Source organism: Ochotona princeps, chromosome 19, assembly GCF_030435755.1.
Source record: "Ochotona princeps isolate mOchPri1 chromosome 19, mOchPri1.hap1, whole genome shotgun sequence".
Lineage (NCBI taxonomy): Eukaryota > Metazoa > Chordata > Mammalia > Lagomorpha > Ochotonidae > Ochotona > Ochotona princeps.
This window is the reverse complement of record NC_080850.1, coordinates 22,855,018-22,861,017: the sequence shown is the minus strand read 5'-3', so window position 1 is coordinate 22,861,017 and position 6,000 is coordinate 22,855,018. Positions and strand designations below refer to the sequence as shown.

The 6,000-nt window shown below is 57.1% G+C and overlaps 1 protein-coding gene across 2 annotated transcripts in view; it reads left to right on the top strand.

Annotated features, from left to right (window-relative positions):
- Nucleotides 1-1,515: 1,515 nt before the first annotated feature.
- The window catches only part of SYNPO (synaptopodin), a 219,785-nt gene continuing 215,300 nt past the window's right edge, over nucleotides 1,516-6,000 (top strand). For both annotated transcript variants that reach the window (XR_009247158.1, XM_036497046.2), the window contains exon 1: nucleotides 1,516-1,597. The gene's annotated coding sequence lies outside the window, so the exon portion shown is untranslated. The remainder of the gene's footprint in view (nucleotides 1,598-6,000) is intronic.

Here is a 6,000-nt window from a genome sequence, read left to right as displayed (position 1 = left end):
CAGGGGACCAGGAGTTTGATGACCTTAGGATGTGGAGACATTCAGTGGGCATGTGGTGCCCAGCAGCATGTGGCTGAGAGGGCGAGGAGTGAGCTGCCGGAGGGGTAGAAACATCTGCCCTGGTGTCAAGTAACCCTGGCTGGGGAGGCCTGGCCTGCCACTCTCTACTGCCTTCACAAGGGGGTAACCCCCAAATGGGCATTGCCGTGGTGCCTGCTGCCAAGTCGAGGGGTGCAGAGGGGCTATGCAGACAGTGTGAAGACAGGGGCTATCTCCGTACTGGTAGCTGTGGCAGGTTCAAGATGAGGCACGGCCATGGCTGTGGCTGTGGCCCTGGCAGGGACTCCATCAATGTCTCCATAGTCAGATTGCATCCATTATTGGTTCTTTCTACATACTAGGTGCCATGCTAACAACATCACTAAGCTCATGGTTGTAAAGTTGGAGCACGCAGGCTGGATTGTGATGGGAGACAAGGACTGCAAACCTCCCCAGGGGCTGGCAAGAAGGCACTAACTATCACTTTGGCAGACCAGGAAGACACCAGCACAGTCCTGCCAGCAAGCACAGATCTGAGTGCCTGCCCCCTGCTTGCTGTGTGACTTTGGCCAAAGGCCTGGACTTCTCTGGGCCTCTGTGTTTGTCCCCAGAGAACAGATGCAGGACACAAGGGGACCGGGAGTTGGACTGTCAGGGAGGAAGCCTCCTGCACCTGAAGCCTCCAGGCCTGTTGGGATCTGCCGGCCCAGAGGGGATTTCCTGGGGCCGGCCCAGTTCCCAGCCCTGCTGACGTCTTGATGCTGGATGGATGCCCAGAATGGGGTTGGAGGGGGGTGCCCAGAACGGTGCTCCAGTGGGAGAGGCAGGCGGGCACTGTCCCAGCCCACACGTGGGCTTTCTCTCTGGGGCCCGGGGTCTCCCCTTCTGCCCCCAAAGTGAGGGAGTAGAGGATCCATCCTGTTGGAAGAAGGCGGCATGGCCCTTTGGCCCCAGGCCCTGATTTGCTGTGTGACCTCAGGCAAGTCCCTGCCCCTTTCTGGGCCCTGGGCCCCCACAGGGAGATGTGGTCCTGGGAGAGGGAATAGGGCTGGGGGCTGGTGGGGCAGAAGGTGGCAGGGTGGTAGGGGTGGGGTGCCACAGGAGCCCCAAGGTGTCCAGATGGCTCCTGGGAGGGCAGGGCAAGCCCGAGGCACTGGAGACATATTTATTTACAAGTGTCCTGTGTCACTAGGGTTTTTTCCCTTTGGGTTTTGCAAAGCGCCAGAAGCCAGCCCTCGCTCGGCATGTGTGTGTTTGCTGAGCAGAACATGGGCTGTATTTATTCATCCTTTAGCCCGAGCCTTTAAAAATATAGACGGCTAATGTCTTCAGTATGTATGAAATATCCCATATGCTCGGAAACAAAGGGGCTCTGTTATTAAAGTTTCATTTCCATAGCCCCCTCCCCTCCCTCCGCCCGCCCCCCCTCCGACACCCTGCCCTCCTCCCATCCCGCTCAGCCTGCTCCAGACAGAGCCGGGAACAGGCAGGCGGGCAGCTGAGGACTGAGCTGGGCACTGCGGGTCCTTGAGCCACCGGGTGTTGTGGCCGGCTCCAGGTGAGGTGAGGTTCGGGGATAGGGGGCTGCAGGAAAATAGAGTTGGGGGTTGCAGATGACAGGGGCCTCTGGGACCCCGGGATGGCCATCAGGGAGCCAGGGGCCAAAGTGTCTCTTCTCAGAGCGCCTGTGGGGCCGGGGCCCTGGCAGGGCCCCGCTGTCTGGGACGGAAATGCCCGCTCTATTTCTAACTGAAACCACATGTGTCTCCCAGGCAGCCGGGCAGGGACGCCACCAAGCCTGGGGCTTGGGCTGGGGGAGGAAGGATGCGGACAGTCCCCCCCCTTCTGCTGCTGTGTGCCCTGGGGCAGTAGGGGTGCAAGGGCTGTGTTGAAGGGAGTGGGGTGTCTTGGGGTCTTTAGCAGCTGAGGGAGTGCAAGTGTGTCAAGGTGGGATGAAGATCAGACCTGCGTGTGTGTGCATGAGCCCACATCCATAAAGTGTCCACAGTGATCCATGTCTTGGTTTCTTGGGGGGCAGGGGCTTTGAGGTAAACTCCTGTGTGCTTAGGAGCCTATTTACTGCCTCCTGGAGGCATCCTTGGCAGGGCAGGGGATACATCTCTGAAGTGGGTGGTGGTCCTAACCATGGCGGCACTTCCCTGGGCCACCATCCTCCTCTGTCCCTTTTTCTCCAGTTCCATCACTTTCTTGTGTCCATTTCCCCGGGCGGGTCACCTCTATCAGCCAGACTCTGAAGGATGGGAGAGCCATAGCTGGGTGAGGGCCCAGTTTGTCCATGGCATTAGGGGGTCTGCAGGTACAGGGTCTGTCACAGATGGTGTGTCTCCCAGTTTGGGTGATCTGCGTGCTGGGTTGTCTCTCCCAGCAAAATGAGTCCCACTGCAGACCCAACTCCAGATTTCAGTGGTGGCTCTGCCCCCTGGCATTGTAGTGGGCTCTGGACAGATTTTTCTGGCTGTGCCTCAGTTTCCCTGTAGTGGGTTGGACAGGACACTGCATCCTGCAATGTGGGTTGCATACTTTCCACTCCAGGTTGTAGGGGCAGGGGCGTGGACTGTCAATTTGACGTATTATTTTTGCCTGCATTTGGGAAAATAATATGTAATTGGCCTATCTACTTAGTAAGCAGATTGAAATCAAGGTGTGGTCCTCCAGAATGAATGAAAATCCTGGGGCCTGTCCCTCTGGGCTGACTTTCTGATGCTACCAGTATAGGTATTCCTGCAGGTCCTAGCTCCCTAAGGTCCAAGGTATGGTCCATGTGGACTGCCTTTTGGTCTCTTAGACTAGGAGCTGTGTTATTCCATGGTTTCAGGGTGCAAAGCCATTGTCATCTTGGGATATATGTGTGTGCTCTGTGGCAAGGACTGGCAAAAAAAATCAACCCACCCCAGCTGCAGAGGTGGGAGGTTCAGGTCAAAGATGGGCAGGGGTGGGGGTGTGGGAAAGAGCATGTTCCCTGACAGACATTTTCAAGTGCTTTGTCTGCCTCAGTCTCGCTTTGAATCACCGGGGGTGGGAGGGCAGGCGAGAGGCTGTTGTGGTCTCGGCCCTTCCTGCCATTCAGTCCCCGCTCCCTGACCACTTGGCTGTACTGGCTCTGCTCACCATGGACTGGCCCAGGAGAAACATACAGGGCTGGGTGAGCAGGATCCCTGCCAGTCAATTCTTTAGACTTGTGGGGGCAGGGGGATGTGTCCCCAACTCCTTTGCTCCACATGGCTTTCGCTGGGGGCTGAGTACAGCTTGTCTCTGGCACTCTGGCAGCTTCTCTGGCAGTGCCTAAAGAAAAGTGAAGCTCCCAGAGTGCCCTCTTGCCTTAGCCTACAGGAGGCAGTGGACAGCACACTTCGCATCCTTGGGTGGAAATGGCTTCATGGCTGCCTCCTGGGACAGCAGCAGGTACTGGCCCATCCATCCCAGTTCTGGCTGTATGGCCCTGGGCAAGCTCCCGGCCTTTCCTCTGGCTCTGGAAGCTACTGTCCTTGCTAAAGTGGCAGTGACCCTCAAAGTTCTCCTGGGACATAGTAACACCTTGTTTCTAGGGGTTCTTTGTCCCTCTAGATGGGTGCTGCCCCAGAGGACGTGTCCTGTGAGTGCTGGGGTTAGGCAGGAGCCAGGGTGGCATGTGAGGTCACACACACTCTTTGAAGCCTGGCTATCTTGGGGCCTGGGCAGCTGTTTCAACCCCCTAGGAAACAGCTGGCTGGGGTCAGGGTGCAGCCTCTGCCTGCGGAACTGACACATTCAAAGTGGCCTCGGATGGCCTTGTGAGTCTGGCTGACCTGCGGGAGCTATGCCCAGGGGCCAAGAGCAGACAGAGACCTGCTTCATGAAGTCCTGGCAGCTTGCTGGCCATCCTTAGAGAAAGGTCTGCCTGACCAGGAAGGGGAAGGTGGCCTTGCTCAGGGGATGAGCAGCTACGATCCCTGAGACACTTTCAGTTAGAAACCAAAACTGCTCATGTAGCCAAGGTCGTCGTGGGCTCAGCAATGGAGGCCAGCTGGAGGCGGAGGACTCTGGCTCAGCCTCTGGGCTCTCCACTGCCTTGGCCTCCAGCCTTTCTCTCCTGGCTTCGGTAGGGGAAGAGGGTGGATGCGGTACATCTATGGATAGGACCACATCTCTTGTAATGGAGACAGTGTCAGCTAGCTTCAGCAGAGGGAAGATTGGAGTTTGCTGTTGGGTTAGGAGGAAAGAAAAGGTGAAACACAGGTAAGCCTGTTCTCTGCCCCTGCAGTGATTGTGGGGCCAGCTGGGCCACTGGGACTCCCTCACCTCTACTAGCCTGATCTGCAAAATGGGTTGTCATGGATGACCATGAGGCAATGGTTCAGGTGCCTGGCCTGCACTCAGCTGACACTGGTCAAGGCCTATAGGGTGACTTGAGGAGGGGGTGTTCTTGTCATTTACAGAGGAGAGAATGAGATCTGGGCCAAGTAGGTGAGGAGACCTCTAACTCCCTGGCTGGGGTCCCAGGCCCAGCCCTGCACACACTGGCTCTTGAGGGGGTTACTGCATCTTGGAGCCTCCGTGTCATCATCTGCATGAGGGGACAGGCGTAGCACCTGCCTCTCAGAGTGGCTATCGTGCCTGGACATGCTGGGCACATGGCCTGCTCTGTGATTGCTGCTTTGACTGCATGGGAGGCCTCTGATTTGCTCTCTTCACCAGCAGTCCTCCACCCTGCAGTTGGAGCTGCAGCCTTCGAAAGTGGTGTGGGGCGGGGAGGGGCAGCCAGAGGCCCCATGCCAGACTGGCCTCAGATCCCTATAACCACTGCCAGGGCATCTCCTGGAATGCTCTGCCTGGAGTCTCCTGGGATCATAGAAGACTGGCAAGGGGGTTCTTGATTACCTCTGAGAGAGACATGTGTGGGATGGCTTCAGTCCCAGAGGGTAGAGAAATGAGGCAGCTCAGGGAAACTGAGGCTGAGAGAGGGGAGGGACCTGAGTGGGGTCAACTTGGCTGTGAGGCTGGCTGGGGCAGAGGTGAGCTAGCAGGGTGCCTTTTGGGGAGAGAAGTAGAGGCCTGGCCGCCTCCCCTGGCAAGGCCTCCTGCATGGCTTGCAATGAAGCAGGAATGGGTTAAAGGGAAACTGGAAAGGAGAGAAAGAAAGCAAACAGTCAGGACCAGAGCTCTGTGCTGCTCACAGCTCACTGGGGCTGTTTGGTCTGGCTCAGCTGCCTCCCCGCCACTCCCAGCAGGCTGTAGAGCACTGCCAGCATCCCTGCCACGTGTGTGTACACAATTTACACACAGACATGGACACAAGCACAACTTAACACACTCACAGGTTCAGACACAAATACATGTAACTGCACATAGCCATAAAAACAGACACATGGTACACACATATGTACACATGATCTCACACACACATAAAAACACAGACAGAGCAGGAAATTGCAAGCCAGCGTGCAGGTGCTAGGAAGCTCCTCCTTCCCTCTGGCTGCCACAAATTCCGCCAAGCTAGCTCAGCCCCAGTGCACCTGGGACCCCTACCGTGCAGTGAGCATGTAGCAGGACTAGGTTCTGCTCTGTCTCACTCATGAACTTGGTCAACACTCACAGGCACCCTTGGAGTTGGCCTGTGTAGTTGGCCCTGAAAAATAGAGGCTCAGAGAGGGCAAGTCCCTGGTCCAGGGTCACACAGTTAGGGCACAACTGCTCCCAAAGCAGGCCACCCAGTGCAGAGCCCATGGCTGGCCAGCAGAACACCATCTCTGAGGGCCTAGACTCCAGGTTACCTGCGCTGAGACTGTGTGAAGCATCTCAGGGAGGGCGAGTGAGCTGCCCACAGGCACACATGTGCATAGACCAGGGCAGGATGTCTGAGTGTGTGCTGTGCCTGTCTCCAGTGGAGAGGGGAGGCCGGGAGAGGTTGCCTCCACCGACCGAGCTGGGTTTAGCACCCTCCAGATCCTCCTGTAATCTCCT